Source organism: Heptranchias perlo, chromosome 13, assembly GCF_035084215.1.
Source record: "Heptranchias perlo isolate sHepPer1 chromosome 13, sHepPer1.hap1, whole genome shotgun sequence".
NCBI classification, from domain to species: Eukaryota; Metazoa; Chordata; class Chondrichthyes; order Hexanchiformes; family Hexanchidae; genus Heptranchias; species Heptranchias perlo.
Window position 1 is genome coordinate 6,188,258 of NC_090337.1, and position 26,126 is coordinate 6,214,383.

The following is a 26,126-nucleotide window of genomic DNA, read 5'->3' on the forward strand; positions in this document are numbered from 1 at the left end:
GAAACTGGAACGCTGAATGCAGGAGCTGAGGGGGGGCTCGAGAGGACGGTGCTGCCAACAATTAGTTGGGCAGGGAGAGTGACTGATGAGCGAGTCCTTGAACTCGCACGGGCACAGGGAAGTGATTGGGGTGATTACGATGAGATTAATGATATAAAAAGAAAGACTTGTATTTATATAGCGCTTTGCAGCCACCGTTGCAATGTAGGAAGCGGGGCATCCAATTTACGCACAGCAAGATCCCACGAGCAGAAATTAAATAAATGACCCGATCATCCTTTTTTTCGGTGTCCGGTTGAGGGATAAATGTTGACCCAGGATACCTCCCCTGCTCTTCTTTGAAATAGTGTCGTGGGATCTTTTACATCCACCTGAGAGGGCAGACAGGGCCTCGATTTAACACCTCATCCGAAAGACGGCACCTCCAGCAGTGCAGCACTCCCTCAGTGAGTTTCAGCCTAGATTATGTCCTCAAGGTTCTGAAGTGGGACTTGAGCCTTATGACCTTCTGCCTCAGTGGCGAGATGGTGCTGACACCTACCAGGATAGTGGAAGGTGAATTAGATAGACCGTGGTCTTTTATTGTCTAGAAATTCCTGTGTTCCTAAATGCGGCCTTTCCGGTGTCGCCCACATCCTGAGAACAAATAAAAAATAAAACACGGACTCTGGATGAAGAAGGCTTGATGGGTCAAATAGTCTTTTCTCATTTTTATCATAGCATCTTACAGCACAAAAAAGGCCATTCGGCCCATCGCGTCCGTGCCTGCTCTTTGAAAGAGCTATCCAATTCGTCCCACTCCCCCTGCTCGTTCCCCGTGGCCCTGTAATTTCCTCCCCTTCAAGTATTTGTCCAATTCCCTTTTTGAAAGTTACGATTGAATCTTTCAGGCAGTGAATTCCAGATTGTAACAACTCGCTGCCGAAAATAATTTCTTCTCATCTCAATCCTCTGGCGTTGAATTTTGGCAAGTTTTTGAAAAAGAACGTGTCATTTCAAATTCAAATCATGAGCTAACATCTTGAATGCCAAAGTGGCATCTTGTCCCCTTTTCCAAATGAACCGTTCCATTAATTATATATTAATAGTAATTCAGATTCACCCCAAGAGATTATCGAGGTGCAACCACTGGAAGCAGCATAAAGTTGGCAACATTACTGGAAGAGTTGTGTTGGAATATCACAATTTAAAAAAATAAACCACTGCCTCCAGCACTTTAAAAGTCACCTGTTAATTTAAGTAGGGAATTGGCTCTTGTGTTTTGCAGGCATAATACGTTGAATGAAAAGGTAATTAGGAACTGAAGAAAAATAAATGAGAAGCAAAGAAACAATTCACTTCATAGAATCATAGAAAGATACAGCACAGAAGGTGGCCATTCGGCCCATCATGCCTGTGCTGTCCCTTTTGAAAGAGTTGTCCAGTTGTGACCCATCGAGACGGGAATGCCCTTGGTTCCATCCTCGGTCGGTGCTCAGTCAGTTGACCGCAGCCGGTTGGTGGTAGGGGACGGGCTACAGTTAGTCTCCAACAACCCTGGGTTCAGGAGGGGGCAGAAACGGCCAAGGTTCCCCCACTTTCTGTTCACTATCCGTCCTCGGCTGGAGCAGCACATGAACAAGAGGATCAGTTCCAGCTGCGAAGCCCTCCGCTAGTCCCTGGGCTCGCGCGTGAAGAGGGCAATTGGTAACCATGGCAATGCATCCCAGCAAAAAAGATCCAGGTTTCACGTCAATTGATCTATGAAGAGATGCCTTGAAAACTAAATGAAATGTACATCCCCCACTTCCTTCGCTCCACCATTGGCGGCCGTGCCTTCAGCCTGCTAGGGGCCTAAGCTCTGGAATTCCCTCCCTAAACCTCTCGGCCTCTCCCACTCCCTCTCCTCCTTTTAAGGCCCTCCTTAAAGGCCACCTCTTTGACCAAGATTTTAGTCACCCCTCCTAATATCTCCTCTTTTTTTTGGCTCGGTGTCAATTCCTGTCTGATTACACTCCTGCGAAGAACCTCGGGCCGTTTTTTTCTTATGTAATTGCAAGTTGTTGCAATTGGAATAGAGAAAAGAAAGGCATACCTTGGAAACTCCAAGGCTAGCAATTTGTGGGCAGGACCTTTGTGATGATTTGATAAGATCCATAGCAATAACTTGTTCAGCACCTTTGACACAGAAATCGCCTCAAGGTGTCTCCCAGAGAGAAATAGACACTGAGCAGTGATGGGAAGAGTTGGGGAGCTGACCGTGGTTATGATTGAATGGAGAAAGTCCTCCCGCCTGCTGACTGGGTAGGTCGAGGCTCTTTAGTTTTGGTTGCAGCTCACCTAGAAGAAAGAACTTGCATTTCTATCGCGCCTTTCGTGACCTCGGGACGTCCCGAAGCGCTTTACGGCCAATGAAGTTCTTCCTGAAGTGCAGTCACTGTTGTAATGTAGGAACCGCGGCAGCCGATTTGCGCACAGCAAGATCCCACAAACAGCGATGAGATAATGAGCAGATTTTTTGATTTGGAAACAAGGATGAGAGTTTTAAAAAATCGAGGCTTTGCCGGACCGGGAGCCGATGTAGGTCAGCGAGCACAGGATCCAGCGACAAACACCGAGGAACCGGGTTGGGGGAGTGGGGGAGTGGGGGGGGGGGGGGAGGAGCCTGAACTCTAGCCCTTCGTTTCCTCCCGAGGATCACACCAGCCTAGTGTGCAAAATATTAGCTCTTCCTCCTTCAGCACAAACCTGACTGAAACCTAAGCTGCAATATACAGAGGGACAGTCTGTGGTATGTGTAGTTCAGCAGCTGAGCTTTTATGGCACATTAATCGCAGTGTGACTCAGGCCTGATTTATTAGGCCCGATGTCGCTCTCTGATTTATTTCCCATAAGCCACTGCTTGGGCCTTAAACCTTTGGAAGCCAGCCCATGTTGAAAGGTCATTTTTCTTCTCTTTTTCGCTCCTTTCTATTTTTATAATCCTCTGGGGTTCATGACATGCGTAGTTATAATGTCCTTCAGCAATGCTGCCTTATTACTGAGGCCTGTGTCGTCATGTGGTAACTTAGCCTGAAGGCAGTGCGGTCTCAATGGGCTGAACGGCCTATCCCAGTAAGAAAGAAAGGCTTGTATTTTACAGCCAATGAAGTACAGTTGAAGTGTAGTCACGGTTGTAATGTAGGAAATGCGGCAGCCAGTTTGCGCACAGCAAGATCCCACAAAGAGCGATGACGAGATAATCTGTTGTTTAGTGATCTTGAGGGATTAATATTGGCCGGGACACCGAGGAGAGCTCCTCTACTCTTTTTTTTGAATAGTGGCCGTGGGATCTTTTACGTCCACCTGAGAGGGCAGACGGGGCCTCGGTTTAACGTCTCATCCAAAAGTCGGCACCTCCGACAGTGCAGCGCTCCCTCAGTGCTGGCACTGGGAGCGTCGGCCTGGATTATGGGCTCAAGTCTCTGGAGTGGGGCTCGAACCCGCGACCTTCTGACAGAGGCGAGTGTGCTACCCACTGAGCCACGGCCGACACCAATGGGAGGCGCACATGGCGCTGGGAGACCACCCTGAATAAATAACGGGGTCACGGCGGTGCCTGCCCCTTGTCCACGGGTCCCTGCCATCCCACTGAACCCTAATGATGAAGAAAACCTCTGTCAAAGGGTGTTGAGTGAAAGAGATTGTGGTAAGTCGGAGTAGGTAGAGGACGGGGGGGGTGGGGAAGATGCATCAGTGATGGTTTTGTATCTACACACATTCCCCTTGGAGGACTCTACTCATTGGAGTTCAGAAGAATGAGAGGCGATCTTATTGAAACATATAAGATTGTGAAGGGGCTTGATCGGGTGGATGCAGTAAGGATGTTCCCAAGGATGGGTGAAACTAGAACTAGGGGGCATAATCTTAGAATAAGGGGCTGCTCTTTCAAAACTGAGATGAGGAGAAACTTCTTCACTCAGAGGGTAGTAGGTCTGTGGAGTTTGCTGCCCCAGGAAGCTGTGGAAGCTACATCGTTAAATAAATTTAAAACAGAAATCGACAGTTTCCTGGAAGTAAAGGGAATTAGGGGTTACGGGGAGCGGGCAGGAAATTGGACATGAATTTAGATTTGAGGTTGGGATCAGATCAGCCATGATCTTATTGAATGGCGGAGCAGGCTCGAGGGGCCGATTGGCCTACTCCTGCTCCTGTTTCTTATGTTCAGTGTGAAGTAGTGGGAGGATTCACAGGCTGATTAACAGTCTGACAGGCCGCGATGTGTACACTCCTTCCATGGCTGCAACCAGCTTCACACCAGCCCATAGGGGGTTAGTCCTATACGGCAGGAGGGATTTTTATGGGCTCCAATGACCCATACGATGAGAATCCCGCTGGACGTCAACCCAGAATTCGGAGCCGGAGCTCCGGCCTCCGCTCCCCCCCCCCCCGCCCCCCCCCGGGGCCGTCCGGAGTGAGGGTTGGAACTCTGCACGGCCTGACTCCGAGGTGGCCACGTTCTCGCCGAGTCACAGGCTCACTCCTGTCAGAGATGTTTAAAGGAAAAGATTTCACCAATTATTCTGGCTGATTGTTTTGGGGAATAGGCGGGTGAGGAGGTTTCTGTGCCTGTGCTGTTAGTGAGCAACTCGAGACTAACGCCACTGGATGTGAAACAACATTGATCAATCCTTAATTCAATGTTAATTCAATTTAATGGATGCTTTGTGATTTTAGTTGTGTTATTAGAACTTGGCTCAGCCGCCCAACCAAAGACAAAGCTATTTATAAGGTCAGAGTTTTTACTGGCGATGTTCCGTTGGATTCCGTTGACACAGTGACTGTAAGAAAATACATTTTTCTTTTAAGTCTGAAGGCTGTTCTTGACAATATTTGAGTCACACAGTCGCAGGGGAATGGGGCACTGATTGGATAGCTCTTTCAAAAGGCTGGCATAGGCATGATGGGCCAAATGGCCTCCTGTGCTGTTAAATTCTGTGATTCTACATTTCCTCCCGCCCCCCCCATCTCCATCTGCCGGCCCGGTTTGCTACTGATTTTTCTGGGGCTTGTACCCCTCGAATTAGAGATAATGGACAAACTATTCCCATTCATAGAATCATAGAATCATGCAGCATAGAAGGAGGCCATTCGGCCCATCGTGCCTGTGCCGGCTCTTTGAAAGAGCTATCCAATTAGTCCCACTCCCCTGTTCTTTCCCCACAGCCCCACCAATTTTCCCTTTTCAAGTATTTATCCAATTCCCTTTTGAAAGTTACTATTGAATCTGCTTCCACCGCCCTTTCAGGCAGCGCATTTCAGATCTGAACAACTCACTGCATTAAAAAAATTTATCTTCGTCTTCCCTCCGGTTCGTTTGACAATTATCTTAAATCTGTGTCCTCTGGTTACCGACCCTCCTGTCAGTGGGAACAGTTTCTCCCTATTTACTCTGTCAAAACCCCTCAGAATTTCGAACACCTCTATCAAATCTCCCCTTAACTATCTCTGATCTGAGAACAACCCCAGCTTCTCCAGTCTCTCCACATCGCTGAAGTCCCTCGTCCCTGGCACCATTCTAGTAAACCTCCTCTGCACCCTCTCCAAGCCCATGACGTCCTTCCTAAAATTCCTACTCCCATGCTCTCCAGAGACTCCACCCACCCCTTGCGTACAGCGACGTGGCCGAGATAAGGAACTCAGCACCCTGCCTGGCTCCACGCGTGTGGTACGTCATTGTGCCGACTCTCCGGACAGGTCGACCTTGGTGCTTCTGCTGTGGCGAGGTGATGGGCCTCGTCTGGAGGTAAATGGATGAAAAAGAACTTTGCTCTGAAAATGGTTCGAAGCTAGTGGTGCTGATCGGACAGCTCCCAGGCCACATTTACCAGGCTGGGCGGTGCCAATTCGACCCCTTGGGAATGGGTAAGAGGCAGTGCCTGTGCCCATTATAAGGCCACTTTGACATCCGTTGTAAAACACTCCAATGCAAAGTAAATACCAACCCTTAGGTTATGACCTTTCCGTAAATAGTCACATGGCAATCAGTTATAAACTTGCCGACTTATGCTTGGTCACTTTTTCGGGTTGCACCAGACTGTTTGCAACCAAAGCCTCCTGTTTGACCCTGATCTGAGCTTCTCACCCCTTATCCTCTCCAGCACAAAGACTGACCACTTCCACCTCCCTAACATCGCCCGCCTTTGCCTCTATCTTAACCCAGGTGCCACCGAAACCCTCATACATGCCATCGCTGCCTCTAAACTCATACTCCCTTGTGGGCCTCCTGTCTTCTGCCCTTCATGAAGCTTAACTCCTACAAACCTCTGCTGCTCATATCCTATCTTGCTCGCTGACCCCCAATGCCTCAAATTTAAAATTTTTGTCTTTAAATGCCTCCAGGGCCTCCCTCCTCCCTGTCTCGGTAAACGGATACTAGGAATCCCCACTGATTCACACGCGTCTTCGGTTTAACATCTCCTCCAAAGGTAAACTTCTCCCGTAACGTGTCACCTCCCTCAGTACTCCACTGAAATGCTGGCCTGGATTATGTGCTCAAGTCTCTGGAGCGCAGGGTTTGAATCCACGACCTTCTGGCTCAGAAGGAAGATGTGCTACCAATTGAGCGATGCTGAAATTACTGCTGAGTGGCAGTGAAGCAATGGGGGTAAAATTTAACTCGGGCGGGGGTGTAAAATGGTCGGTAGCCCGTTATAGATTGAAATCAACAGGAGGACAATCGGGCGAGGCGTATAAATGGCGGCCCATCCACTGCCGTCCTTTTGTTCCTCCGCCCAAATTGAATTTTACCCCCAATGACTTTTATTGACCATTTTACGAATGGTGGAATTACACAACTGGTCGGTCATCAAAAGGGAAGGGTGGTGGGGGGGGGCGCAGGGAAGAGGAAAGGTTTCAGGTGGGACGTGAACCCCTGAACTTTGTCCTTTTAGGGGTGCTGACTGACCCACAGCATATTCTGCGTCTGTTTTAGAAGTTTTGCTCCCCTCTACGTTGTGACAGTAAGTTTGGTTGTCCAGGTGGTTATCACGTGTAGCTTGTAGGTAATGTGGATTCAAACAAACGCGTAGCCCTGTCTTACTAGACAGACTAGATGCAGGGAGGATGTTCCCGATGGCTGGGGAGTCCAGAACCAGGGGTCACAGTCTCAGGATATGGGGTATGCCATTTAGAACCGAGATGAGGAGAAATTTCTTCACTCAGAGGGTGGTGAAGCTGTGGAATTCTCTACCACAGAAGGCAGTGGAGGCCAAGTCATTAGATGTATTCAAGAAGGAGATAGGTATATTTCTTAATGCTAAAGGGATATGGGGAAAAAGCGGGAACAGGGTACTGAGTTAGACGATCAGCCATGATCACTTTGAATGGCGGAGCAGGCCCGAAGGGCCGAATGGCCTACTCTTGCTCCTATTTTCTATGTTTCTATGTCTCTATGTTACAGAGGGAATAAATTGTGGTGATACAAATAGAGGTCTTTAAAATTATGAAAGGGTTTGATAGGGTAGACGTACAGAAGATGTTTCCACTTGTGGGGGAGACCAGAACTAGGGGCCATAAATATAAGATAGTCACTAATAAATCCAATAATTCAGGAGAAACTTCTTTACCCAGAGAGTGGTGAGAATGTGGAACTCACTACCACAAGGAATAGTTGAGGTGAATAGTATAGATGCATTTAAGGGGAAACTAGATAAACACATGAGGGAGAAAGTAAAAAGAAAAGAAAGGACTTGTATTTTTATAACACCTTTCATGACCTCAGAGCATCTCAAAGTGCTTTTACAGCCAATGAAGAACATAGAAAGGAATGGAAGGATATCTTGATGGAGGGAGATGAAGAAGGGAGGGAGGAGACTCGTGGAACACAAATGGAGGCATTGATCCGTTGGGCCGAATGACCTGTTTCTGTGTTGTAAAATTCTATATAATTCTAATCAGATTATTGATTAGACAGTGGAGTCCTTCATTTCAAAATCGACTGCTTAACTGTTCGGACAGCGTCTCTGGCTGCGTGTCTTACACTGCTGACTAGCACAGTTTACAATTCCTCTGGGAAGCCTGATTTTCTCTTCCTAATGTGTTTTATTCTGTACGTCTCAGGATGGCCCAGCTTTGATAACCCGGCAGATTGTGCAGCAAGGAACGCGCTTGTTGGAGCTGCTCGCTGCCTGACCCACGGTCTCAGCGGGGAATTGGGAGGACCATGTCAACATGTTCAGGAACCAGCTTTTCATTTTGAGTGCATCGGTTTCTAAATCCCCTTGTGTTTTTTTTTTCTCTCCGATCACCTTCCCATTGTTGGTTCTTCTCCCCTGAAGCTGTTGACTGAAATGCAGTTGCCACAGGTGTCGACAACTTCTGGTACCTGACTCAGACGGCCATTTGTTCCTGTGCGAAGCTGAACAACAGTGACCCACATTGGTTCCCGGTCCCCCAACACCTCATCCTTGTCTTTCAATCCCTTCATGGCCGTCCCCCCACCCCTTCGCTATCTCAGTAACCTCCTCCATCTTTGCAACTACCCCCACTCCCCCCCAACGAACTCTCCTCTACTCTTGCCTCGTGGGCGTTCCCCACATCATTCGCCCCGCCATTGGCGGCCATGCCTTCAGCCGTTTAGGCCCCATGCTCTGGAATTTCCGCCCTCTCTCTTCAGGCCACCTCTTTGACCAAATATTTGGGGTCACCCATCCTAATATCTTCCTTTTTTGCCTCGGTGTCCTTTTTTTGTTTGATTACGCCTCTGTGAAGCATCTTGGGATTTTTTTTTCTGTATTAAAGGCGCACTATCAATGCAAGATGTACTTGTGAACTTTCTTTTTTGTTTGGTAATCTGTCCTGTGAAGCTACTTTAAAGGCGTGATATAAATGCAAGTTGTTGTTGTCCAGCTGCATGGTTAATTTTCCTCCCCAACGCCTCCCCCCGCCTCCACCACCCCGCCATGCCTGTTGACTGCTTGCTGTTCAGTTCTACAGGAGCACCCGAGACCTTGTTTGTGCTCTTTTTTTTTATTCGTTCATGGGATGTGGGCTTCGCTGGCGAGGCCGGCATTTATTGCCCATCCCTAATTGCCCTTGAGAAGGTGGTGGTGAGCCGCCTTCTTGAACCGCTGCAGTCCGTGTGGTGACGGTTCTCCCACAGTGCTGTTAGGAAGGGAGTTCCAGGATTTTGACCCAGCGACGATGAAGGAACGGCGATATATTTCCAAGTCGGGATGGTGTGTGACTCGGAGGGGAACGTGCAGGTGGTGTTGTTCCCATGTGCCTGCTGCTCTTGTCCTTCTAGGTGGTAGAGGTCGCGGGTTTGGGAGGTGCTGTCGAAGAAGCCTTGGCGAGTTGCTGCAGTGCATCCTGTAGATGGTACACACTGCAGCCACAGTGCACCGGTGGTGAAGGGAGTGAATGTTTAGGGTGGTGGATGGGGTGCCAATCAAGCGGGCTGCTTTATCTTGGATGGTGTCGAGCTTCTTGAGTGTTGTTGGAGCTGCACTCATCCAGGCAAGTGGACAGTATTCCATCACACTCCTGACTTGTGCCTTGTAGATGTTGGAAAGGCTTTGGGGAGTCAGGAGGTGAGTCACTCGCCACAGAATACCCAGCCTCTGACCTGCTCTCGTAGCCACAGTATTTATATGGCTGGTCCAGTTAAGTTTGTGGTCAATGGTGACCCCCAGGATGTTGATGGTGGGGGATTCGGCGATGGTAATGCCGTTGAATGTCAAGGGGAGGTGGTTAGACTCTCTCTTGTTGGAGATGGTCATTGCCTGGCACTTGTCTGGCGCGAACGTTACTTGCCACTTATGAGCCCAAGCTCTGCACCATAACCAATGATCCTCTATTGCATTTCAGACTGAAAGTTTTCCCACTGTGCAGTCTATCTTGGGTTAGACGCTGGACTTCCACTTCTGGGACCTGGGTTCCAATCCAGCCCAGACTGATTGGCTTAATGTCTCCCCTTACCTGCTGCCTATCAGGGTCCTATGCCAGATTAGGTTTGGACAAACCTCCATCTAGTTCCTAGGGCCCTGCACTTAACCCATTCCTATTAACTTTGGTTCCGCCATTTTAACTAAGGTATCATCCGCCAATATTAAAAGAAGTTAGGGAGGAGGTGGCAGAGGCACTGTTACATACGTATGAAAATTCACCAGAAAAGGGAATAGTGCCTGGTGAACGGCTAGTGTGATTCCTATATTTAAAAAGGTAGATAAAACAGGTCCAGGGAACTACAGACCAGTTAGCTTAACGCCGGTGGTAGGAAAGATAATGGAATCTTCACTCAGAGATGTAATAAAAAGCATTTAGAAAAACAAAACTGTAATAAAGAATAGTCAGCACGGACTTCAGATGGGAAGGTCATGCTTGACCAACCTTACTGAATTCTTTGAAGAAGTAACAGAAAGGGTAGACAAGGGTAACGTAGTAGATGTAATATATTTGGATTTTCAAAAGGCCTTCAATAAGATACCGCATAGTAGACTCATGACTAAGGTCAGAGCATGTGGAGTAAGGGGACAGATAGCAGAATGGATAGCAAGTTGGCTACAAAACAGAAAATAGAGAGTAGGGGTTAAGGGTAGCTACTTAGACTGGCAAAAGGTGGGAAGTGGTGTTCCACAGGGATCGGTGCTGGGACCACTGTTGTTCAACATTTACAGCAATGATTTGGACTCGGGAATTGGAAGTAAAATTTCAAAATTTGCGGACGACACCAAATTGGGGTGTGTGGTTAATACAAAGGAAGAATACGTCAAAATACAAGAGGACGTTAATAAACTTGCAGAATGGGCGTGTAATTGGCAAATGAATTTCAATATAGATAAGTGTGAGGTGGTGCATTTTGGTAGGAAGAATAAGGAGGCCACACACTCCTGGATAATAAGAGTCTAAATGGGGTTGAGGAGCAGAGGGATCTGGGGGTACAGATACACAAATCACTGAAAGTAGCAACGCAGGTTAATAAGGCCATAAAAAAAGCAAATCAAGCACGGGTTCATTTCTAGAGGGATAGAATTGAAAAGCAAAGAAGTTATGTTAACCTGGCATAGAACCTTGGTTGGCCCACACTTGGAATATTGTGCACAGTTCTAGTCTCCATATTATAGAAAGGATATAGAGGCATTGGAGAGGGTGCAAAACAGATTCACAAGGATGATACCAGAACTGAGAGGATATACTTATCAGGAAACTCTGAACAGGCTGGGGCTCTTTTCTCTACAAAAGAGAAGGCTGAGGGGTGACCTGATCGAGGTCTTTAAGATAATGATAGGGTTTGATAAGGTAAATGTAGAGAAAATGTTTCCACTTGTGGGGGAGACTAGAACGAGGGGTTGTAAATATAAGATAGTCACTAATAAATCCGATAGGGAATTCAGGAGAAACTTCTTTACCCAGAGAGTGGTGAGAATGTGGACCTCGCTCCCACAAGGAGTAGTTGAGGTGAATAGGGTAGATGCCTTTAAGGGGAAGCTGGATAAACACATGAGGGAGAATGGATTAGAAGGATATGCTGATGGTGTTTGATGGAGTAGAGAGGGAGGAGGCTCGTATGGAACATAAATGCCAGCATAGACAAGTTGGGCCGAATGGCCTGTTTCTGTGATGTAGTTTCGATGTAACTCAATGTAACCCATTTAAAATAAACTGTTAAAATAGTGGAGTTTAACATGGATTTGTTTAGCACTCGTACCTTTGCGCAGGGCAATTTGTTCCATCGTTCCCTGCTCCACCAGCTTCCAGCTTTTATAATCCTGTTAAGAGTAAAAAAAAAATGAAGAAATAAAAACAGGAATTGCTGGAAACACATATCAGGTTAGAGAGCACCCGAGAGGCAAAAGGTGAGTTGTGTTGGTACCTGAAACGTTAACCTGTGTCTATTTTTTCTTTTAAAAAAAAAGATGCTGATTGACCTGCTGCGTATTTCCAGCATTTCCCTTCTAGCGATTTACAATCCTGTCGGTCGGGTGTATTTGGAGATGTGAATGTATCCGAAACGCTTTTTTAAGGAGGTGAAAAATCTTTTTGCAAAAAAAAAAGGGAGCCTTTCAGTTTGTGCTCTGCTGTCGCCCCCGACTGGTTGTGTTGTGTTTAATGGACGAGCTAAAACCGGCTATAGGGATGTGCCGCCACCTCCTGACAGTGCAGTGCAATTGTCTCCCCTTTCGGTTCCATTCATTCCCTTGATATTTTTTCTCCTTTCCTCTCCTGAAGGCACAAAGGGAAAGTGTTGGGACAGCGGGACACCCTTCTGTACCTCACTCAAACTGACCATTATTTACGTGTCAGCTCAGGCTTTAGGGGGCGTGATTTTCACTCCGAGCCGGATCCCCCGCGCGTCCGCAGATATTCGCGTGGGGAAACCCGGAGGCAAATTGAGTGCGTCGCAGTCTGGGGGGGAAGGGGGTCCACCGTCGAGGGGGAGGTCCAGCACTGGGGCGGGGGCCGGCCGATCGCGGGGGGGTCCTGTCGGCCAGGCGTGCTTGCTGGGCCTGGATGAGGCACTCCTGCTCCTCCGGGCCCACAAGCAGTGCAATAAAAGGCCCTCACCTCATGGACCCGGCCCCTCCCTGCCTGCTTTCACCTGACGGGAACCAGAAGCGATGGGAAACCCGAAAGGTAAGATTAAATTCATTTAACTTTTCCAATACACAAAATATTAAATACCTCAAGTATCTCAATGAGGAACGTTGTCCCTTTAAGTATCAGCTCACCGGCTTTAAGTGGGGGCGGGACTTCCTGGTGTCTGCTCTCCACACGCAGACAAACCTGCCTGGGTTAAACCCTGAAATGGGCGCGTTGGAGACGGGATGCGGTCCCACTCCAAAAAGCTGTTATTTTAACCTCCCACTCGCCCCAACCCCATTCTTGGAGGTTAAAGTTTACCCCTAGGTGTCAGCAGGCCATTCGAAGTGGGGAGGCGTCACAGCCGAGCCGGGTCTTGTCCTCATCTGGGACACACACACACGCGCACACACACACACACACACACACACACATACACAATCCAGTTGGGGTTGGTTGATGGCAATCAGGAGTCAATGGCCAATTGCAGTGACTCTACCACTGCCCTGTCCAAGATCACAAGCTTTCGGAGCTTACCTCCTTCGTCAGGTGAGTGAGTAAAGGGTTCTAAAATCGCATAGCATATATTAGGTGGACACCTACAGACGCTGAAAGACGCCCTCGTAAGAACGGGGTATGACACTCGACTCGTCGATCGACAGTTCCGACGGGCCAGAGCGAAGAATCGCATAGACCTCCTCAGAAGACAAACACGGGACACAACCAACAGAGTACCCTTCGTCGTCCAGTACTTCCCCGAAGCGGAGAAACTACACCATGTTCTCCGCAGCCTTCAACATGTCATCGATGACGATGAACACCTCGCTAAGGCCATCCCCACACCTCCACTACTCGCCTTCAAACAGCCACCCAACCTCAAACAAACCATCGTTCACAGCAAGTTACCCAGTTTTCAGGAGAACAGCGTCCACGACGCCACACAACCCTGCCACGGCAACCTCTGCAAGACATGCCAGATCATCGACACAGATACCACCATCACACGAGAGGACACCACCCACCAGGTGCATGGTTCATACTCCTGTGACTCGGCCAACGTTGTCTACCTCATACGTTGCAGGAAAGGATGCCCCGGAGCATGGTACATTGGCGAGACCATGCAGACGCTGCGACAACGGATGAACGGACACCGCGCAACAATCGCCAGACAGGAGGGTTCCCTCCCAGTCGGGGAACACTTTAGCAGTCAAGGACATTCAGCCACCGATCTTCGGGTAAGTGTTCTCCAAGGCGGCCTTCGAGACACACGACAACGCAAAATTGTCGAGCAGAAATTGATAGCCAAGTTCCACACCCATGAGGACGGCCTCAACCGGGATCTTGGGTTCATGTCACGCTACACGTAACCCCACCAGCGGAAAAAAAAGTTATCTGTTTTTAATACAACTGGACATTCTCTCTCTCTCTGCCTTTCGGGTCTCTTTCTCTCTCTGTCTTTGTAATCTGACCCATTGTGTATTCATAATACTGGGATGTAATGTTTTCCGTGGCTAACCTGTCTGAACACCATCGACACCTTTGATTGGTGTGATCGTCTCCCAGCCTAATATATGCTATGCGATTTTAGAATCCTTCACTCACTCACCTGACGAAGGAAGTAAGCTCTGAAAGCTTGTGATTTTCAAATAAAGCTGTTGGACTATAACCTGGTGTTGTAAGATTCCTTACATTTGTCCACCCCAGTCCATCACCGGCATCTCCACATCCTGTCCAAGATTAGCTAATTCAACACAAACCAGCAATTCAACCTGACACCCCCCTGGAAAATCCCTGACCCTCGACCCAAACATCCTCTCTGGTTACCGCCCCATCTCTCCACGGTGCTTGTACGTGTTGTTGCCTCTCAGCTCCGTCTCTCCCAAGGCTCCCTGTTCTAATCCCTTTGGTCCTGTCTCCGCTCTCAATAACAACAACAACAACTTGCATTTATATAGCACCCTTAAGGTAGTTAAACGTCCCAAGGCTTTATCATACAATAAAATGACACTGAGCAAAAGAAGGAGGCATCGGGGCAGGCGATGAGGTAGGTTTTAGGGAGCGTCTTAAAGGAGGAGGGAGAGAGGTAGAGAGGCGGAGAGGTTTAGGGAGGGAATTCCAGAGCTTAGGGCCTAGGCAGCTGAAGGCACGGCCGCCAATGGAGGAATGATGAAAATCAGGGATGCGCAAGAGGCCAGAATTGGAGGAGCGCAGAGATCTCGGAGGGTTGTAGGGCTGAAGGAGGTTACAGAGATAGGGAGGGGGCGAGGCCATGGAGGGATTTAAACACAAGGATGAGAATTTTAAAATCGAGGCATTGCTGGACCGGGAGCCAATGTAGGTCAGTGAGCACAGAGGGTGATGGGAGAACGGGACTTGGTGTGAGTCTCCATCTATTCTGTAGTGTAGATTTTTACTCTGTTTCACATAGCATATCATCAGAAATATTAAGAATATTATTATAAATTGTATAGCAAGCAGAGTTTTAAAACCAATTTCTCCCCCTGTATCTCTAGATCGAAAAGTAATCACCTGGATTAAAAGATTTAACGTCCATTTGGATGGAGAATCATTCTGAATTTAGAATTTGCTGTTCTCTGCTTTAACTCGAATAACTCTGCTTGGTACCAGAACGTTCAACCCTATCCTGGTTGATTAAACGTAATGGAGAAGGTTGGTTTCTCTATGGGGCGTGTGTCAGAGGTTTGAGTGAAAGTTTTAAATTGTTATTCTCGCTCTCCTGGGCCTCATTTAACCATTTCATGTCGCGGTGTTGTCAGGCGTGACTGAGCAGGTCAGGCGTGACTGAGCAGGTCAGGCGTGACTGAGCATGTCAGAGACCCGTGCTTCAGTGCACCGTCACCCTCCATTACTGGTCGCTGTGCGTGTAACACCTCACTTCTGCATGGGCAGCGGAATCCCCAGATCGTGCCGCACGAGACATCCGACACGGGCTAATCCTGTCCTTCTGGGCTATCGCTCTTGGTTTTTGTGCGGGTTGGGGAGTGAATATATTGCAATACACAAAGTATCACAATTGTGTGGGACAGGCTGACTGGACCCGAGGTCCTTTTTCTGTCCGTCATTGTTCGTATCTTTGTAAAAGATCGGGGTGGGGTTCTGGAGGTGTTTAATTGCGATCTTCCCCTACATGGACCCAATGTTTCGCGTTGTGGCCAGGCTGAGAAATACATTCTTCTCAATCAGCCACCTAGGCCCCGAACTCTGGAATTCCCTCCCTAAACCTCTCCACCTCTCTCCTTTAAGACGCTCCTTAAAACCTACCTCTTTGACCAAGCTTTTGGTCACCTGTCCTAATATCTCCTTATGTGGCTCGGTGTCAAATTTTGTTTGGTAATCGCTCCTGTGAAGCCCCTTTGGACGTTTTACTACGTTAAATGCATTGTATAAATGCAAGTTGTTGTAGTTGTTATTGAGTATAGGTAAGGACACAGCCATCTCCAAGAGACAGCTATCGATTAACTGTGCTTCACTGCTCTTTCCTGACCTTGGCTAGATTGCGTATTGTTTCAAGATCAATACCTATTGGTGGGTTGTGCCAGGTGATTCTTGTTTCTTCAAGGTGTACTCACACATCCTTTCCCCCGACCCCTTGGTTTGTATTATCATAAAACTACTGTCACCAGCGTTACCTCCGAACACATTATTATTTCTCCCATTAAAACACTGGCCAGTTGTTCCCTCAGTTTGATCCAATGCATCATTAATACTTTTGCTTAGTTTATTAAACCTTTTTTTCAGGCCATTTTAAAATATCACGCATATTGTCCACAGTTAATATTTAATCAATTCCGTATGGGAGTGTGAATTCTCCTCTCCCGATGTTTTGTATAGGCCGTATTGTATGTTCTGAGAGACAGTTATGTTTTTAAGGTTCATGGACGTACGACTGTACAGTGTCAAACTGGCTCGGTGGGGATTTTCATCTTTGATCTTTCATCTCTGGGTCAGAAGGTCGTGGGTCCAAGCTCCACACCAGAGACTTGAGCACGTAATCCAGACTGACACTCCCACTGAGGGAGTGCTGCACTGTTGGAGGCCCCATCTGCCCACTCAGGTGGATGTAAAAGATCCCATCTCACTATTTGAAGAAGAGCAGGGGAGTTCTCCCCGGTGTCGTGGACAATATTTATCCCTCAATCAACATCACTAAAACAAATCATCTGGTCATTATCCCGTTGCTGTTTGTGGGATCTTGCTGTGCACAAATTGGCTGCCGCGTTTCCCTACATTACAACAGTGACCACACTTCAAAAATACTTCACTGGCTGTAAATCGCTTTGGGACGTCCTGAGGTCATGAAAGGCGCTATATAAATGCAAGTTATTTCTCTGTGTCCCTGAATGCGTTTGTCCCTTGTGAAACACAGCTCGCTTTGGTAAAGCTTAAACGGGGTCTCTTTTGTAAACAAGCGATGTCCGGGCTGACTGGATTGACAGCAGAGACAGGAATGCTCGCAGTGACCTTTGGAGGAACCTCCTTCTTTAAGACGCTCCTTAAAACCCACCTCTTTGACCAAGCTTTTGGTCACCTGTCCTAATGTCTCCTTATGTGGCTTGGTGTCAAATTATGTGTGAAGTGCTTTGGGACGTTTCATTACGTTAAAGGCGCTATATAAATGCAAGCTGTCATTGCTGTTGTGCTGTGCATGTGAAAAGAATTCCCCTAAAACAAAACTCGAGTCACTCAACTTGAGTCCTGAAACTTAAGAAAAAGAACTCCAATAAAGCATGATGTCTTTACACCTCGCAGTGCAACTAAACAAGATTTTTGCCTGTAGAAGTAAAGTGGATAATTAGTGCAGATGGAGCTATGCTTGAAGCAGAGGGTGGAGCCAATCACAACAACAGCTGTTTCAGACTTGCAGTTAAATCAATTGGAACTTTACAATTTGCTGCACTGATTCTTTAATTATCAAACCTTATCTACATAAAACGGGACATCATCCTTTAACTAACCATGCAATTCTCCAAACTCCCGTTACTCCTATTCTTACTCTTTGTCTATTTATTGGTGCTTTAATGCGTCCTGTGGATTTATAAAACCTGTTCGGTCAATTTAACGTAAAAGAAACTCGCAATAAGATCGCGATACCCTGAAGTCGCAGGTAAACGTAGAGAAGATGTTTCCACTTGTGGGGGAGACCAGAACTAAGGGTTATAAATCTAAGATAGTCACTAATAAATCCAATAGGGAATTCAGGAGAAACTTCTTTACCCAGAGAGTGGTGAGAATGTGGAACTCACTCCCACAAGGAGTAGTTGAGGTGAATAGCATGGATGCATTAAAGGGGAAGCTGGATAAACACATGAGGGAGAAAGGAATAGAAGGAGATGCTGATAGGGTGAGATGAAGAGGGATGGGAGGAGGCTCGTGTGGAGCATAAACACCGGCATAGATCAGTTGGGCCGAATGGCCTGTTGCTGTGCTGTAAATTCAATGTAATTCTATGTATGATTTGCCCAATCAAGTGCCAAGTAAATTTCAGCCTTATTGGATCTAGATTACCCACATCTTTAATTTTTAATGTAAGGCAAATTTCCAAACACTGTATTAGTGAAAGCACAAATGTTTTCCCAGTTTCTAACACTGCTATCTTAAGCAACAGCCCCATAGGTATACCGCGTAACTATACAAGTAGAGTATCATCCAAAGAAACAAACAGAAACCATTCATTAGTTATGTTTCTGTAAATTTGTGTAACACAATCCTGTTGGGGAAGAGAGAATTTTAATTTGTTCATCTGGTTTAACAAAGAAACAGACAAACATAGAAAATAGGAGCAAGAGTAGGCCATTCGGCCCTTCGGGCCTGCTCCGCCATTCAAAATGATCATGGCTGATCGTCTAACTCAGTACCCTGTTCCCGCTTTTTCCCCATATCCCTTGATCCCTTTAGCATTAAGAAATATATCTATCTCCTTCTTGAATACATCTAATGACTTGGCCTCCACAGCCTTCTGTGGTAGAGAATTCCACAGCTTCACCACCCTCTGAGTGAAGAAATTTCTCCTCATCTCGGTTCTAAATGGCATACCCCGTATCCTGAGACTGTGACCCCTGGTTTTGGACTCCCCAGCCATCGGGAACATCCTCCCTGCATCTAGTCTGTCTAGTAAGACAGGGCTACGCGTTTGTTTGAATCCACATTACCTACAAGCTACACGTGATAACCACCTGGACAACCAAACTTACTGTCACAACGTAGAGGGGAGCAAAACTTCTAAAACAGACGCAGAATATGCTGTGGATCAGTCAGCACCCCTAAAAGGACAAAGTTCAGGGGTTCACGTCCCACCTGAAACCTTTCCTCTTCCCTGCGCCCCCCCCCACCACCCTTCCCTTTTGATGACCGACCAGTTGTGTAATTCCACCATTCGTAAAATGGTCAATAAAAGTCATTGGGGGTAAAATTCAATTTGGGCAGAGGAACAAAAGGATGGCAGTGGATGGGCCGCCATTTATACGCCTCGCCCGATTGTCCTCCCGTCGATTTCAATCTATAACGGGCTACCGACCATTTACACCCCCGCCCGAGTTAAATTTTACCCCCATTGCTTCACTGCCACTCAGCAGTAATTTCAGCATCGCTCAATTGGTAGCACATCTTCCTTCTGAGCCAGAAGGTCGTGGATTCAAACCCTGCGCTCCAGAGACTTGAGCACATAATCCAGGCCAGCATTTCAGTGGAGTACTGAGGGAGGTGACACGTTACGGGAGAAGTTTACCTTTGGAGGAGATGTTAAACCGAAGACGCGTGTGAATCAGTGGGGATTCCTAGTATCCGTTTACCGAGACAGGGAGGAGGGAGGCCCTGGAGGCATTTAAAGACAAAAATTTTAAATTTGAGGCAGTGGGGGTCAGCGAGCAAGATAGGATATGAGCAGCAGAGGTTTGTAGGAGTTAAGCTTCGTGAAGGGCAGAAGACAGGAGGCCCACAAGGAGACCACTGGAGTATGAGTTTAGAGGTAGCGATGGCATGTATGAGGGTTTCGGTGGCATCTGGGTTAAGATAGAGGCAAAGGCGGGCGATGTTAGGGAGGTGGAAGTGGTCAGTCTTTGTGCTGGAGAGGATAAGGGGTGAGAAGCTCAGATCAGGGTCAAACAGGATGCTGTAACATGAAAGATAATGTTTCTTAGCCTTGTTGTATTCACACATGTTAAAATTGGATAACCAGGTGGTGAACGATAGAATTCTGGAGCCTGGTCTTCAGTTACTTCCAAGCCTCTATTCACAGAGATTCCCTATTACACACACACCACACCCGAGATAAACTGTCCTCTAATTGGATACAAGAAAGTCCCCAGTTGATACCCACCACCTGAATACAATTAGCACATTGATACAAATCATATAATTAACAACACACAAGGATATACCTATATTTTCACAGATCCATGGGACCTGGAAATAACCCACCACCTTTTCAACCATCCTAAAATAGACCAAATGAGACGAGTCAGGAGTACTTCAAAATCCCCCAAGACTTTGGGGCCACAATATTAAGCTGAAATTAACCCTCTAAAGGCATAATTTTGTTAATGTCTTGTACTTTAACTGGGTTCTTTTGGATATCACGTACATTTAGATTCCCTGATACTCAACGTAATAATTCCAGTTGTTGCTTAATTATACTCCAGATTCACTATTTATTTACTCTGATACAGCTTAAATGATCGATGCCCTGTTATAGATGATGAACTGAGAGGTGCCAAGTGTAATATGACAAGCCCATGTCACCTGTCCAGGGAGTGTCCATGTAATTTACTGAACGACCTGTCTGTAGTGGCCATCTACAGTAAACCAATATTCATAATTTAATAATTTGATCCGACATGTGGGGAAAAATTGGATAAGGGCTGTTTTTGGGCGCGGGTAGCGTGATGCGCTATTACCCTGCATCCAATGACCCCTGCACAGGCAGGACGCAAGTTTCGGCCGGCCCGAGGACCCTGCAATCAGCGTTCCATTCCGGGCCTTGCACTTCGATTCAATGCAATTTGCACTTTCCACCAGCAGGGGGAGCCCAATCTCTTAAAGGGAGGATGTTTCTTAGAAATCTCTTAAAGGTAGCTGGTACCTTTTATTTGCTGAAAATAACAGTCTACTTTCTGCACAGAATCTGAACGGAGATCAGACATTGCACACGTAAAACACAGCTGCAGGTCCCATCACTATGTTGACACACTGATGAGTTATGTTAAAACATTGAATAAAGGTTGCACACTACTAAATCCCACATCCTCCAATCTGCATCCCAGACCTCACCAATCTGCCGAGCTGAGTTTGTACCAGGCCTGCGAGAGTGCATGCACCAAGGTTCTCCACTGATGCACTAGGGGCCTTGGTGCAAGAGGTGGACAGAAGGAGGGACATCCTATATCCACAGTGGGGATGGGGGGGGGGGATGGGGGGGGGTGCAAGAGGCCCTCCAGACATATGCCCAAAAGGCAGGGGACGAAGTCAATGCCAGGCACACAGCATCATGAACATGGATGCAGTGCAGGGAGAAGTTCAATGCTTTGACATGAGTGGTCAAGGTGAGTGAGGTCAACTGTCAAGTGGTGTCTCCTACCAACTGCACCACACACTACACCCCCATATACCAACAAACTCTTTCCATCAGTACTCAACTCTTCCCATCAGATGCTTCCTCTCACCCTTACACATTCCCACTGTTTCAAGCCGCCCACCCACAACTCACAGGCCACACACACTGGCAGCTATTCAACCATGACAGGCACATCACCCAGACACACGCCCTGCTTTCTTGCAGGAGAAGGTGGTGCATAGCAAGAGGCAGCAAGTGGCTGTGGCATTTAGCCCCTCGAGCCTGTTCCACCATTCAATGAGATCATGGTGGACCTGTGACCTAACTCCATATACCCGCCTTAGCCCCTTATCCCTTAATACCCTTGGTTCACAGAAATCTATCAATCTCAGATTTAACATTCACAAGTGAGCTAGCATCAACTGCCGTTTGTAGAAGAGCATTCCAAACGTCTCCCACCCTTTGCATGTAGAAGCATTTCCTAACTTCACTCCTGCACGTCCTGGCTCTAAATGTTAGACTATGTCCCCATGTCCTAGTATTCAAGTCTAGGAGACCTCCAAAAACAGTTACAAATGTCTCGCCAGCCAGTAGTAATAATCCAGCCACTAACCTGTAAATCCTGCTTGGTCCCTCCAGGCACTCTAAGACACATTCAAATGGTTGAGGTTAAGACTGTGCGTTGAGTTGAGCGTTAAGTCCCAAAATGGTATCTATCACTTTAAATCAGCGTTGCACACTGATCGTATCCATTTTCTCCCTACTTTACATGATTCCAGCGTCCGTTATCTGCGCCTGCGCTAACTCCTATACCACGATGGCATCTGGCGCACGCTGGAAACGTGCGTGTGCATCCAAGACGCCATCTTGGATGTCGGAGAGGCCGTGTAGCGCCGAAACAATGGTGCTATAAGGCTCAATTTAGCGTCCTGTGTCTCTAAACTCAGGTCAGTTAGCATCAATTACTCCAATTCAGTTTAGAGCCAAAATCAGAGGGAGCCAATATTTCAAACTAACACCTATAAGTATACATATATATTTACTAGAAGCTAAATCATTGTATGCTTACAATAACAACAACAACTTGCATTTATATAGTGCCTTTAACATAGCAGAATGTCTCAAGGTGCTTCACAGGAATGTAATCAAACAAAACTTAACACCGAGCCACATAAGGTGGTCAAAGAGGTAGGTTTTAAGGAGAATCTTAAAAGGAGGAGAGAGAGGTGGAGAGACAGAGAGGTTTATGGAGGATATCCCAGAGCTTAGGGCCTAGACAGCTGAAGGCACGGCCGTCAATGGTGGAGCGATGAAAGTCAGGGATGCGTAAGAGGCAAGAAATAGAGGAGCACAGAGATCTCGGCGGTTTTTAGAGCTGGAGGAGGTCACAGAGATAGGGACCAACGAGGCCACGGAGGGATTTGAAAACAAGGATGAGAATTTTAAATCAAGGCATTGCCGGACCGGGATCCAATGTAGGTCGGCGAGCACAGGGGTGATTGGTGAACGGGACGTGGTACGAGTTAGGATATGGGAAGCAGAATTTTGGATGAGCTGAAATATAAGAAGGTGGAAGATGGGAGGCTGACCCAGAGAGCATTGAAATAGTTGAGCCTGGAGGTAACAAAGTCATGGATGAGGGTCTCAGCAACAGATGGGCTGAGACAGGGGCGGAGACGGGCGATATTACGCAGATGGAAGTAGGTGGTCTTGGTGATGGAGTGGATATGTGGATGGACATCTCGTGGTCAAATAGGACGCCAACGTTTCAAAATGTCTGGTTTAGGCTCAGACCATGGCCAGGGTGAGGGATAACATAAGAACATAAGAACTAGGAGCAGGAGTAGGCCAATCGGCCCCTCGAGCCTGCTCCGCCATTCAATAAGATCATGGCTGATCTGGTCCTAACCTCAAATCTAAAATCATGTCCAATTTCCTGCCCGCTCCCCGTAACCCCTAATTCCTTTTACTTCTAGGAAACTGTCTATTTCTGTTTTAAATTTATTTAATGATGTAGCTTCCACAGCTTCCTGGGGCAGCAAATTCCACAGACCTACTACCCTCTGAGTGAAGAAGTTTCTCCTCATCTCAGTTTTGAAAGAGCAGCCCCTTATTCTAAGATTATGCCCCCTAGTTCTAGTTTCACCCATCCTTGGGAACATCCTTACCGCATCCACCCGATCAAGCCCCTTCACAATCTTATATGTTTCAATAAGATCGCCCCTCATTCTTCTGAACTCCAATGAGTAGAGTCCCAATCTACTCAACCTCTCCTCATATGTCCGCCCCCTCATCCCCGGGATTAACCGAGTGAACCTTCTTTGTACTGCCTCGAGAGCAAGTATGTCTTTTCTTAAGTATGGACACCAAAACTGTATGCAGTATTCCAGGTGCGGTCTCACTAATACCTTATATAACTGCAGCAATACCTCCCTGTTTTTATATTCTATCCCCCTAGCAATAAAAGCCAACATTCCGTTGGCCTTCTTGATCACCTGCTGCACCTGCATACTAACCTTTTGATTTTCTTGCACTAGGACCCCCAGATCCCTTTGTACTGCAGTACTTTCCAGTTTCTCGCCATTGAGATATTAACTTGCTCTCCGATTTTTCCTGCCAAAGTGCATAACCTCACATTTTCCAACATTGTATTGCATCTGCCAAATCTCCGCCCGAGTCGGTGGCTAGGGAACGGAGTTTGTGGCAGAAGACAATGGCGGAGACGGGCGATGTTACAATGTAACCTTGAAATCTACTGTATATAACTGAGGAAAAATAAGCTCTTGCTGGAAAATCAAAGATTAAAACATTTGAACAATCTCAATGTCAATTAAACCAAAGACTGCAAGTGGGTTAACACAATAGCAGTTTGCAGAGCAACTGTGAGCAGGGGCAGAATCTGCTGTCACATGAACAGAGAAATTCAAAACAAAACAATACACACTGAGAACAAACAATCCTGGAGTAGCCTGTGTTAATGGTAAAAAAAAGAGACATCTTCCCTCTTCTCCTCCTCTTCCCATCTTACAACGTTTTTCTCTCATCTGACTCTCACCCTTCAGACTCTGATGTTTGCTGCCTAACTCGGTCGCCTCCTGTTTGACGTGGGCTTTTAATTCCTCCTCCAACTGCCTAATTCTTTCACTACACTCTGTGTAACTATCCAAGGGTCCTTTTCGTAATTCCACCAGAGCCCCTGCTCGCTGCCTCGGGGCTGCCGTTAACTCCTCTTCCTCCTCCTTAGTTTATTAACTAAACTTAACAAAAATAGACTAAAGACTAAAAAAAAAACTCACCAGAAAAACAAACACTCACCAATCAGCTACTCACCAATCAGCTCCTTCCCTTGTGTTGACGTTGCTTTGGGTTGTTTTCTCTCTCTCCCTGACGCTCGCGCTCGGCCGCTCCACCGCCTCAGCCTGATCCTGCGCTCCTGTCTCCCGCCCTTTTTATGGGCCGCTCCTCTGCTCGGCCGCCTCAGCTGATGTTCCCATGTACCCAGTCGCAGATATTCTAAATCACTTTAATATTTAAAAAATAAGCTGTATTTGCCCCTCAGTTATACTGTAGCCCTTTGGAAAAATCAGTCACAAGCTCAGCAAGTGACTTTAGAGAGACATGGACATAGATTTTCAATTTACTGCCCGGATTTATCCAGATTGGATTTGTTTACCATGTCGGGTTGCCAACTCTGGTTGGACGTATTCCTGGAGGTTTCATCACATGACCTCCTGCCTCCAACCGCCCCGCCCCCACATTCTCACCATTGGTTGCCCAACAGATCCATCTCCGTGATGCTCTGCCTTCCTACACCAGTTGGAAAGCAAATAGACTCTTCATTACCCAATTGGATGATTCTTGACTGTCAGTCAAACAGCCCTTTTTCCCATGTCTGATATTTTTATAACTAATAAACAAAAATGCTCCAAGAAAATTTTATTAAAAACCACAATTTTTTTTAATGCCCCTACGATTTTTCTCCTGGGTGTTGCTCGCAGCAGTGTCCTAGAGATTAGTCTTCAATTCCTGGATACTCCAGGGCCATCCTGGAAGATTGGCAACCCGACTACGATGGTGACTTGTTTAAAGTGAAACTATAACCCTTAAGTACTGTAGCTAGTCGGTAATAGGCTAAGGGTCTTCACACGATCTAACAGGCTACGATAGGGGGGATCAGCCTTGCAGTCCGTGCCTGTGATACGGCCTCATTACGTCCCATCTAATGGGGTGTCATTGTTGGGTAGCTCGTTATATTTACGTGAGTTGATTCAATGACGGTGAGGCAAAAGGCTCACAAGCAAAGTTTCGCATATTCAAAAGTTTAATCCTCCAAATAAGATGAAGTACTTACAATTCGAGTGACCTTGATTCGGAGAAACGACATCCATCGAGTATACAGCTCTTCAGCTCAATCCTCCTGGGTCAATTCTAAATCCCAGTTGCAATTCACTAGTTTATATACCTTTCTTGACTCCAAATCGCTAATTTAAATGCTCTTATAAGGCATGTAATTACCTCTCTAAGCTACTACATGTGTGTATGTATATATATTATCTAAAACCAATGGGCAAAGTTAGATGATTCACTCCTTCAAACATCTTTGTTTTCAGTTTCTCGGCTTCTTTACCTTATCCCCGAGGTCACCATTTTAATTGAGTCTCAATGGGTTATGTATCGAGCAGTGTTTTCTCTCTCTCATGGTCCCTGCCATGTTAAAGATGCAGGTGTTTATCTCAAGCCTGTGTGCTGAAGCTACATTTTAACCCTTTCCTACCCATGTCTCCTAACTGGTGTAGTGGGTTAGACAGTGCCCTTTCACCTCTGGAACCCAGGGGATGGGAGAACTGAGTGAATAGGGTGGTATAATGGGGGCAATTTTAACCTAACCCGCCCGTCAGGAAACTGACGGGATCGGGTGCAACGCTGGTTTTAAACCCTGCCCGGTTTTACTCCGTTAAAGTCAGAGGAGAGCAATGGCAGGGTGTAAAATTACCCCCAATGGGTTAGACACGGTCTG

The 26,126-nt window shown here is 46.9% G+C and overlaps 1 protein-coding gene and 1 long non-coding RNA gene across 2 annotated transcripts in view; one reads left to right on the top strand and one right to left on the bottom strand.

The window, feature by feature from the left end:
- Positions 1-26,126, top strand: part of fgf12a (fibroblast growth factor 12a) — a 247,241-nt gene that overhangs the window by 20,158 nt on the left and 200,957 nt on the right. The window lies entirely within an intron of this gene.
- On the bottom strand, positions 4,712-24,492 carry LOC137330968 (uncharacterized). Its single transcript, XR_010965343.1, has 3 exons — positions 24,425-24,492; positions 11,669-11,729; positions 4,712-4,799 (listed from the first exon to the last, which is right to left on the bottom strand). It is a non-coding gene; the product is annotated as an uncharacterized lncRNA (long non-coding RNA).